General features: G+C 40.6%; 1 long non-coding RNA gene across 1 annotated transcript; it reads left to right on the top strand.

The window, feature by feature from the left end:
* Positions 1 to 1,329: 1,329 nt before the first annotated feature.
* On the top strand, positions 1,330 to 3,920 carry LOC128751133 (uncharacterized). Its single transcript, XR_008413226.1, has 3 exons — positions 1,330 to 1,455; positions 2,437 to 2,670; positions 3,601 to 3,920. It is a non-coding gene; the product is annotated as an uncharacterized LOC128751133 (long non-coding RNA).
* Positions 3,921 to 11,507: the final 7,587 nt, after the last annotated feature.

The following is an 11,507-nucleotide window of genomic DNA, read 5'->3' as shown; positions in this document are numbered from 1 at the left end:
CTGTTCTTTGTGTGATACCGTTGCGGGGTTTAATTGCGCCTCTGACGTTGCTTCTTCAGACTCATCATTGTTGATGTAATGAGCTGTCCGATCGCTTGATGACTGGGTACCACTCTGAATTACAGCTTGACTGAGTGTCCAGTGCAACTGAGAAGGTGAACGTATGTAACAGCTGCGGAGAATTCAGAGATTCATTCAACGCGTGGACAAACCAGTTCATAAATGAAAAAGCTTTTAGTGGAGTTGGATGCATATTATTTGCAGTAAAATGTGACCTATATCAAGCGGCTGACCTTTCTCAGATGTGACCCGCTCACAGTTTGAACACACAGCAAGAGAATATCATCATATTATACGCAGCCACAGGCAAGACACGGTGTGACAGAAATGACGTGTTGTATGTTCTTTTACTGGATTTCATTCATTAAAACAAACCTTATTTATGATCTGATAAGAAATTGAAAAAAATAATACATGAGTACATTAATTATATGAAGGGGATTCTGAGGTTACATTCTTAGCATTTATAATCTATTTTATTTTATGATATTTTATTTTTTCCCGACAGATGACATTGCTTTCAACAAGTTGATCTTTCAAATGGCATGTCTTTGTTTTGATGTTCTCAGGAACAGTTTTACGGTGGCAGTGATACGGTTCATTGCAGAGCTACAGTACAGTATGTTTTTGTTGAAAGAAAAATAATAAAAACTTAATGAAACCTATCTCTGCCAATGAGATTTAAAAAAAAAAACACACACACTGCGTGTTTGGCTGCATATGTGCTTCAAGAACAAGAACAAGAAGAACTCCAGAAGTCCAACTAACGCTGACATGCTTTTCTACTTACTTGTTATCAGCATGAGAAACCTTTTCAGCTGTTATCTTCTACCATTATACTTGTGCCTTGTTATGTTTATGGAATTTCATGCTTGAATTGAATATAGAGGCTTGTAGATAGGAGGACTGGGACAAGAAGGAAGCACTGGACGAGGTGCAGGAGCAGTGGTGTAGTCTATGTGATACACAGGTATGTGCCATATGCCCACTGGGATATGTAATGCAATAGCTGTAAACCATCTGAGAAAATGAGTGCACGAGACTACACCATTGTAGAGGAGGACATGGTCACCTACTGGATATCAAGAACACTGGGGTCTGAAAAGACAAAACATACCATTAAAATGTATTTCTGACGGTAGAAATACAACGCCACATTTCTCGTCAGTACGCTTCACTTTTCATCATTACCTCATCAGACTCACCTTTTTCAGTGACGCAGATTTCATCTGGATTATTTCTGACACGCAGCAGGTTCACTGAAGTAAACCAGTTCAACTTGAAGACACACCCAGCCCTGACTGTCAGCTTCCACCCAGCGCTGTTGTTGTTTAAAACAGAACCACAGAAGACATATACAAACAGACATCCAGGCAACTCTGAAAGCAAAAAACGGTAAGACCTTCCTCATTTTCTCTGCTCTTAACGGCCTTCTTCCCCTCGCTTTAGCCGGGTGACGGAATTTCATCACTTATGATGGAAAGCCGATGGAGTTTTGAAAGTGGAATGAGATGGGAAGGTGCACTTAAAATGCCACTTTACCATCCAGTTGCCAGTAATCGAATTTACTGTCAGTGGGAATAAATGCGCAGCCACAGGACGGCACAGATAGGATGTTATTTCAGCAACAGGGTTATCACTTATTATCCGGTAATGTCTGCAGGGAGCAGTCGTATCAGCCAGTTGAAGAAGGGCCTTCCACTTTGGCGGAGGAAAGAATGATCATCGATGTGGAAGAATTCTTAAGCTGTCAAATCAATGTGACACCACTCCTCACTCTGATCAGTTAATGAGTCACACTTTGAAGAGATGGCTTCACATTTTATTAAAATATAAAATAGTGTTTTAGTTCCTGAAAGGAACAGTCACAAATTGTGACCGAGTTTTCCTTGTCGTGAGGGAGCTGGAATGTTGTCTGGACAGGTTTTTCTTTTTTAACATTCCAGCCAATAAATGGAGGGCAGCAAAATTCACACTCCTCAGAGTGATTAAGAGTGAGGCGAAAAATCTAGACTTTTACAGTAAATTCAGACTCTTGTCTTCTACAATTTTATCCAAAAATCTGTATCATCTGATGAACATAAAGTGTGCTTTGTTTCATGAATTTCTTTTCAACATTTTCTCACCACAAAGAGGATCCCATTCTGTTCCTTGTGTCACAATTGAAATGTGCAGTTGTTTATTTATATAGATTAATGATCAAGTCAGTTGAAAAATGCACACGGCAGTCAAGTCAAACACTTTCACTTTGTGCGCTTAGCGCTTTTCTACATTTATTTGCCAACCTGTAAATGAAGCCCTGGATGCATGTGAGTCCTGGAGTATAATGAAAGTTGCTTTATTCAATAATATATTTCTGTCTTCAACATCAAACAGTCGACGCTAACATCATGGGGAAATACGATGAAGACGAGTGGGACGAAAAGCCTGAAGTCCCACGTCAAACACAACCAGAGAGGCACCAGACGACAGAGAGTAAAAGCTCCAAGAGCAAGTGTCCCACATGCTGCTTGAAGACTCGTGACTGTCTGATGAGCGCAGAGTGTGGCAGATGCCTTCAGATCTCCAGTGTCGTCGCCTTTTGCGGGATGTGCATCCGCATGTTTATCTGTAAGTTTCTTCTTCATTGGCTTTATTGGTTTTGGTTTGGCAGGAAGCCACCTATGCCATGAAAAGTTTGTAGATGACTGGATTTTCAAGCATCATTCTTGAGTGAAAAGAGAAGCTTCATAGAACGGTGGTGAGACCTGCCTTGTATGGTTTACAGACACATAGATGAAGGGAGGGAGGGACCAGGAAAGGATAAGAATAGGAATGAATATATCAGAGGGACAGATCATGTATCTTTGCAAGATTTCCCAAATATGTGTGAGCATTGGAGGAAAGGGTTTATACAAGCAGCAGTCCATCCTTCTGCATCTCAACCTAACTATTGTACTAAAATTACATTATGTCCAGTTGGTCTTTTCTTGTGAATTTTTTGTCGGTTGAATTATATTTTTGTGGCTATTTCTATTTCAGCATACATGTTCCCCACAGACATGTCAGTCACTATTAGTAGCTCTATTTCCTTGTCAGAACTGTTTTTCTCTTTTTTGTTACACCTTTATGCAAATGCTTTTCTCAAAGAGCAACACATTCTATTTTATTCTTTTACTCATCGTACTGTTTTTGTTTTGTTTAAATATATGAATACATCATTCGACTTATATCAAACTATGTCACTTTCAACTTCTCTTTCAGCACTTTGTTCCTTTTTTGTCACTTGCAGCTTTGTGTGTTATGCGTTCAACAATGAAGTTAAACACTAACTGTTCACTTGACTTGAAAAGGTAATGTCAGCCTACAACTGACAACACATTTCTGTTGAACTGGTGAGACACTGTTATCATTGTGCACGGAGATGACAAGGACACATATCTTTCCTTAAACAAACCAGATAGTTTGACAATTCCAATCTATATCAGTGAAGCTGTTTTGGATTTGATGTCTGACTTTTCTGTCTCATGACTTTTAAAATATATTTTCTTTTAATTACAGAACCTGCCAGCAGATCTTCCAAAGCATCAAACCAGCATGTCATCAGCAAAAGCCCCTTTAAACTGTGTGTGAAAAAATAAAGTATATTAATCACCAAAACATCTTTGACATTAGATGCAATGTCAAAATCATTACTGCTGCTAACTAAATGTTTTATAGTCCAACGTAAAGAACAACTTTTTGAAAATGATTAAAGGTTTGTTTGCTACTGTAGGTTCCAGAATGTTATTGATGTGTTGATAAATGCACAACATGATTGTTGTTTATCTCAGCTTTGCGCACTATTTATTGCCTTGTTGAAATAAAAATAAATAAATAAACATGTATGCCATTTTGAGTATTCATTAATATGTTCATAAAGTCTTGAATCTTTCAAATGAGAAGCGTGAAAGTCATTCAGCAGGACAGGTTAAACACGGTTAAGCCCAACATACAGGAAGACGACAGATTCAGTGTTGTGAGCAATTTCTTTCACAATGAACAGTTAGTAGTAGCAACTGCAGTAACTGAAACATGAACTACGTTCGCGTCCTACCTAATCTCTATTCCGCTGAAGAAAACGGATCTAACTGCAGTACAGATATAGCAGGTAGGTAGAGCAGCTGACATTTCAAAATACATAGAATTTAAACTCCATTTAGTGACATAATGTTCAATAAGATTGACCACTGATTGATTGAGAGGGTACATCTCTTTACCCTACTGTGAAAAATATTATTCACCACCTCATCTGAAAGTTCTTTCGACTGTCGCTGGTCTGCCATAACCAGGGCAACACTGCAAATAGTAAGCCAGACTCTGGTGAATAATCCCGGGATCACTGTCAGCAAATTGTAAACTAACATGCGACTTTTTCCTGTGTGCGCACGCTGTGCTAAACATTGACATGTGGCTCTCAACTCAACAACATGAATTTAGTCGGATTAACACAAAGGAGGAGATTCCCATCAATGCTCTTAATGCCCTCCGTAAATGAGAGCGCTGGAAGAATCAGAAAACCACAAGAGTTGGAAATTCACGCACAGTTTCATCAGATATACAAAGCATATTTGCAGTTTTATTTCAGGCCATTGACAGTTACATTGGGCGCCGTTGAGCCGTTAATGCCAGAGACAAAACATGAAATCTCACAAAGATGCAGAGCTCTTCTGTTGACTTCATTTTCATTCTTCCTTGCTCCTTTATAGCCTTCTTTCCATTGCCATTGTGTCAGGCCAAACATCACAGCAGCAGGGTGACATTTCCAGCGGGCAGATTAGAGGCTCTCTCCAATTAATTTAGCGCTCGTTCCAGTGTTAAATGGAAAATCAAGCAAAGGCAAAATGTCAGCGAAACAAACGAGGAGTCGCCACTGGGCTGACAATTACCGCCAAGTGTTTCAAAAATGCCAATATGTTGAAACGGGAAGTGCGTATGAAGCGAATGGGGACCAGCGGCCGTGTTAAAGCCAAAGGGAAATACGTGAGTGAGTACGACGGCAGGGGAAAGGGACACATTCATGTCATGATAAAAATGTAGCACTGTCATTTGCTTGCTGAAGGGTTACAGTGTCAAGCTAATTTTAATGTCACCCTGAGGCATGCTAAATGCTAAAATGTCATTAAAGGTGAATTGGCAACAAAAAATATTGGTGCTTATTTATACATAGACACAACGCTGGTCTTTCTTTATAAAAGCAGTTAATAGCTGAGTTATTGCGGTACCTGCAACAAGTATCTATCTACCATCACCTTAGCTCAGTGTTTCCTGCTGTGCTCTGGAGTAAAGGCAGACGCTCGGAACATGCACAGATACAGAACACCCCGTGTTTTTTTTTATTTTATGTCATGTTCTGCATTCTGTGCTCTCTTATTCTGGCTGTTCCATGTGCTTTTATTTTGTTAACCCCCTGTAGTTTCCTTTTCCTGTGTTCCATCCAGCTTAATGGCAGCGCAGCTGGAGCTCATCCCGTCATCAACTCCTGTGGATATCACCTGGCGAGCTCCAGACTGCTGGCTGCTAGACGGTCACTTCCTGTCACACGGTAAATCTCCCGCAACTTATATTCTTTGTTGAACCTTTGAACTTTCTAGATTTTTGTGCGCGCTTCCATTTCTCTTCAGCCGCCTTCTTAGTTTTGTTTTCACCTCCTCGCTCCGCTTCTGTTCCTGTCTCCCTAACTTTGTAAGTTTAACCACGTGTGAGTGTTTTAAGCTCACTTCTCATTTGACGTTTGTCTTGATCTTTTTCCCTTCGTGTGAGTTTGAGTGTTTCTCCTCCACGTAGCGCTTTTAGTTGATCTGGACCTTGTGAGTTATTGTCCGAGTGTTTTTGTGTTCTCCCTAGTTTTGAAGGTTGACATTGATTCACCTCTCTTTTGTTATAGATTATCCCCCAGTCCCTCTGTATACATCCTGGTTCGTGTTTTGACTTCGGTGCCTTCAGTTCCTGTCTTCGTCGTCTGTTTATTGTGGTTTTTGTATTAAATTTATTTTAATCTCATTGTCTGTGCCTTCTGTCAGCCTGGCATCATCTGCACCTGGGTCCCTTCCTAGGCAATTATGACATTTTATTTTTATAGAATAGCCTTTATTGTCCTTGTACAGTGTACAACGAAATTTGAGCTCTACTCTCTTGATGCAAAAATGGAAAAGAATATATAAAAAACAATCAAACATAAGCAAAAATGACAAGTAGGTACTAATAAATAATATATACACAAGTAGCAGCAGTAAAAAGAGCGTAATAAAGTGGCACTCATCCGGATGTGAACATCATTAATTGCACTTTGAGTTTATTGCACATAGTTTTTTCACTATTGTGCGATGATCAATATGATCAGTAATGAAAAATGTAGACTGTTATCTGGTTTTGTTTCGTTCACGACTGAGATAGCTTTCGGGAAGAAGCTATCTCTGAGTCTGTTTACCTACCTGCATCATCAGACAGGTAAACACTGTTTGTGCGATCCTCCTCAGGCAGCGAACTCATTCATTTGTTGGGATCTTTTTTGGATTGCCCTATTTATTTGGTTGTTACAAAGCGCTAAAATTAGCTTATGCTAATATGCATTAAATCAAAAGGAGGCAAACCTGCCACCTTACGTTCCTCCACTACACCACTGTCAAATGGCGCGCAACTTTGCACTTAAGTTTTGATGTTGAATAGACATGGACAGCTTATTTTTGTCACCATAGTAAACGCATTAAAGTTTATCATTTCAGTGATTCGTCTGCATTGTTTTGCTATTTATGTATTATCCGTGGATCCGAACCAGCCCAATTACAGTGATTTTATTTTTTATTTTTTTGCGATAGGTGTTTTTTATGTGGAGCAAATAAAGGACATCATGAATACTGTTTTCTGGCTTGAGCACCAACTCCCCCTAAATGTCTGTGCACATGCCTGGCGGACGGCTGAACAACAAAGGCCCACTGCTTTGACTAGCCCCTGAATGAAAACCAACGTATCCGGCTCCACTTTTGTCATTATGAGAAGCAAATGCTTGCTGATAATACTGTAGTGACTCATTGTGCGACTCGCCAGCCACAGGAGGTTCATTAAGCTTTAATTGGTGGCTTGTATGAATGGCGGCTTCCCACAACATAACAGTAACAATATACTTTTGAAAATGCGCATGTAAATATGCGATGATCACATCACAAATATGACAAGACAGCTGCATAGCAAATCCCCTTTTGACTCAGTTGTTTTTTTCCAAAAGTGGGATGTCTGTCAAACCTGGCGGCACATTTGCATCGTTTTTTTTTTTTTTTTGCATCACCCTCGTACTAAGGGCGCCTAAGCAAAAAACCTGGGGTACACACTTTTTAATGGTAAATCTCTGCCTCTTTCTTGTCATTAAAAGCTAAAATTCAACTGAGATAGAAACATTGTTTCTGATTTTATAAGCTGCTTGTGATCATTTTTCATAAAAGAGACTGGCAACGACCGAGACAAAATAGTAGCCAGAATTTGAAAACAAAAATATCAAACCGTGTTTATTTATTGGTACAGCCATAGCTTTAAGAACAAAAGCAGGCACACCGATTTTTAGCTTCATTTTAACTTCAATTCGTGGACAGCAGGTGGCATTAGAGCTACAAAGTTCCTATGACACATAATAGACATGAAGAACCAACCGCTCTGCTGGGAATGAATGAATGAGAAAGGAAACCTTTGAAAATAGGTAAAAGCCCCGCCCATCGAAAAGGCTCATTTTCTGGGAACTGGAATCTCATTTTCGCCAACTCCATGCACTCTGCTGTGATTGGTCAAGAGGAGACCTTCAGCCCGCCGCTGCTGACAGATGCTTTAACATACATATGCATCTTTCCACCATGGCTGGTTCAAATAAGGAGGTGAGCGGGTTCAGAGCTGCACACTTTTTGTGCCCGTTTTAACCAAAGCAGGTCACATGACTGGATGTGCCTTTCATAGTCCATTTCCTTCCAAACCAATAAACATTTCACAGTCTTGATCGGTCATGTATAGAAGTTATTTTGTTTACAAACAGAACCATTAATACATTCAATATTAGATATCCTTTAAGACACAAAACAATACAGACACTACCAGAGTATCTCTTCACACAGAGCCACCGTGAGACAATAAACAATGAAGCATTTCAGACACCATGTGGATTTTATTGGAATGAGTTACAACTACGTCTTGAAATATTTTTTTTCCATCTCATGATGATTGTTTTTGCTGTTCTTGGAGTAATAAATAAGCTACGCTGCTGGTTAGTATGCCGAACCCATACACCGAATGAATACGAGGGTTTTTAAATAAAGACTTTACCTAATGATCATAATGATTCATTGTCTGTCTTGCAACAATAGAAACAGCATGGGTTTCATGTTTTTGTTATTAATACCAGGCCAACTAAATGAATAGCGAACAGCGGGGTAGCGTACTGACGTTGATTTCTTTTTGGTCGCAGTGTCATGTTGTTATGACCGTTGGCTAATGAAACAAGTTTGCTACACATGTCATCTGATTTACTCAAGATGTATTTGTTTGAACAGAAAAAAAAGACTCCTGTGGTGCAGCAGCAACAGTGATGGAGTGCAGAGGTGAGACGCATGACCAAGCTCCCGTCAAAGCATGCTTTTGCATGAGGGAGATTCGCCTCTCCTGGAGGTACAGCATGCCCCACGAACACACTTAGCCCCTCACCCTCACCACCAAGTCCATCTGTTGCTCCCACTTCCAGTCCCCCGCATGCACAGCCACATATGGTTTAATGTGCCGGAACCATGCGGCGACATCCACCTGCATTCTCCAAAATATGAGGAGGACGCAGTAGGACATAATCAGGTGTGCTTGTCTCTGCCCCCTGTTGAGGAGACAGAAACTCTCCTCACTCTTCCCGTCGGTTTAATCACCTTCTTGTGCCAAGATGCACAGCTGTTGCCACCCGTGATTGACTTGGACTACAGCCAGACTCAATGCAATTTGTTGTAGAAATGCTAAATCGATGGGTCATTACACTAATGAAACGACATGAGGGAGGGACAGGAAGGTTCCAAGCTGCTTCTGGACATGGTTGGGTGCCAAGAATGTGAAAATGCTTCCCAAAACGCCACCCAAAATTGCGATGTTCATGCCCGGAATGGCCTTGAGTGACAGGGCTGCCCCTTTGTTTTGTGTGCCTCCCGCGCACACTCGCCTGCTCTCATGTAAATCTAACAACCACGCCGAAAATAAATGATAAATAATATGCTTCTGGTCATTTGAATTGTTTACAGTGTCATTGTTTAATTTTAATTGTTTGCATCTGGCACTTTATAACATTCGCAGCCTTCCCTGACACCATACTGACTTAAACTATATTAAATGGTGAAACAAATGATCAAATGCTGTGCGCATATGTTAGCAGCAGTCCTGAGAAACCAGGGCTTCACAGCCAGGGAATCGTGCTTGTGCATTTAGGGCAGAGGAAGTGAGACAATGACTGACTGACAGAGGGAGAGGTGAGATTTGCGATCTCATCTGTTCGACCGAGGCCTCTGTGAAGTGGACTCGTCAATTGTCGTCAATCATCTCTATGGAGACGTCTTAAAACTCTGATGGATGTGGAGCTCCGTGACCTTACACGGATACAAACTCATGAAAAGAAGCAATCCAGGACTGTGATTGCAATCTACCCGGAATCACTGCTCAAGTTTCTGATGGAATCTTCAAGCAGACTATTACAATTCTGCAGCTGACGAAATGCTACTGGGTTCTCCTCAAAATCTGCTCAGATGTGCAGTGTGTATATATATATATATATATATATAAGTGCAAATAAAAGCCTTTCAATTGTCTTGTATAGCTTTGTTAAATACGCGTTCAACTTAGTTATCTAGTCATTTCTATTGGATATAGTGAAACCATGCGTAGAAGGTTTGGGAAATCTTCACATATATAAAGTAAACCGACACTGCTCTTGCTTGATATTGAAGTCAAATTACAGTTTAAAGGCGTTGGATATTTATGTACTTTCAGGCAACTGAAAATATGTATCCTTCCTCAAACAGATGAAGTCAGGGTGAGTCCAGTCCAGTGACACTTGTTTTATGGCAGTGGTGCCCAACCTTGTAATCACCGTGGACCGGTCAACGCTTGACAATTGGAACGTGGCCCGGGGGGTATGAAGTTGACACTTTGAACTGTCAGATAAGGCCTCTGCATGTTTGTGTGCCCACTAACACTCATAAAATCTCCCCCTCTCGACCAGTGCCCAAACGTTCTCTGACTCTGGTCGTGATGGTAACGTTTAAACATGCCTTCAAAATAGTGTACAGATAGACCACAAAACCGAACATGAAGTCCATGAAAATTTTAAATCACCATATTGTGAAATCAATGGGAGTGCCGAGTTTGTTACTCTGCAACAGGACAGTCCCATCTGGGAGGGACGGAAGATGGCCGCAATAAGTCTCTATATATAATATAAGTACGACTCCTGGTATTGTAAAAAAATGTTCTTTTTCCTGGAAGTTGTAGGCTCTTCTGTCTCTTTACTGAGCCTTTTCCCCTTCGCAAAGTCATAGCTGTTTCCGACTCATGTTGCGACCGAAATCATGAGAATCAGGTCAGGTCATTTTTTTTCCAAAATAAAAGATCCTTATGACTCAGATAATACACAAAACGTAAATAATTAATTATTTCCGTTTTGTGTATTATACCAATTGATCCGTGGACCGCGACGGTCCCTGGCGCAGGAGTTGGGTACCACTACTTTATGGCCTCAATAGGCCACCGTAGAGATCATATGTGGATCAGAATGTTTACCTACCACAGTGTTTACATGTCTGATGCTGCCAGTAGTCAGAGTAGCCGCTTGACTGCAGCACGGGAAGGTGTGGGAAGGGCTGTTCAGGAAATGACTATTACACCCACTCAAATAAATCCCCTGTTAGAAATCAAAATACATTTGAGCGGAACTGATGGGGAAGTCACTTTATTCTCAAGGAAAAATGTCTCCAGAGGTGGCACTTTTCCCCAGCAGGGAAATAGGGTGGGTGGTTGAGCTCTGTTAAAGTCCTTGTTCATATGTACATATAAATTGTATTTTCCCTGTTTTGCCTTTTGAGACACCCCACAATAACACTTTGTCATCACTTAGGCGACAGTCAATTGTCGTCCTGAAGGTCCAGAGGTGAAACAGAGCTGAGCATTTCTCTGTAACTCCCAATGATTGTGTTTTTGGCTGTGATATACAGGGGTGGGACAAAACAATGGAAACACTTTAAAGCTAATAAAGCTTTAAGGTGTTTCCATTATTTTGTCCATCCCCTGTATATGGAATTTCAGGATCCAACTTTACATCACATGTGAGCTTTTTTAGGTGAGTTAAGCACCAGATTATTACTTTCTCAGCCACATAATCCGCCATAAATCCACAAGTTGACATTTCCAGACGTTTTTTTTTGGAG

Source organism: Synchiropus splendidus, chromosome 1 (genome assembly GCF_027744825.2).
Source record: "Synchiropus splendidus isolate RoL2022-P1 chromosome 1, RoL_Sspl_1.0, whole genome shotgun sequence".
Taxonomy (NCBI): Eukaryota; Metazoa; Chordata; class Actinopteri; order Syngnathiformes; family Callionymidae; genus Synchiropus; species Synchiropus splendidus.
The sequence above is the reverse complement of the archived record's forward strand: the minus strand, read 5'-3'. Positions and strand labels throughout refer to the sequence as shown.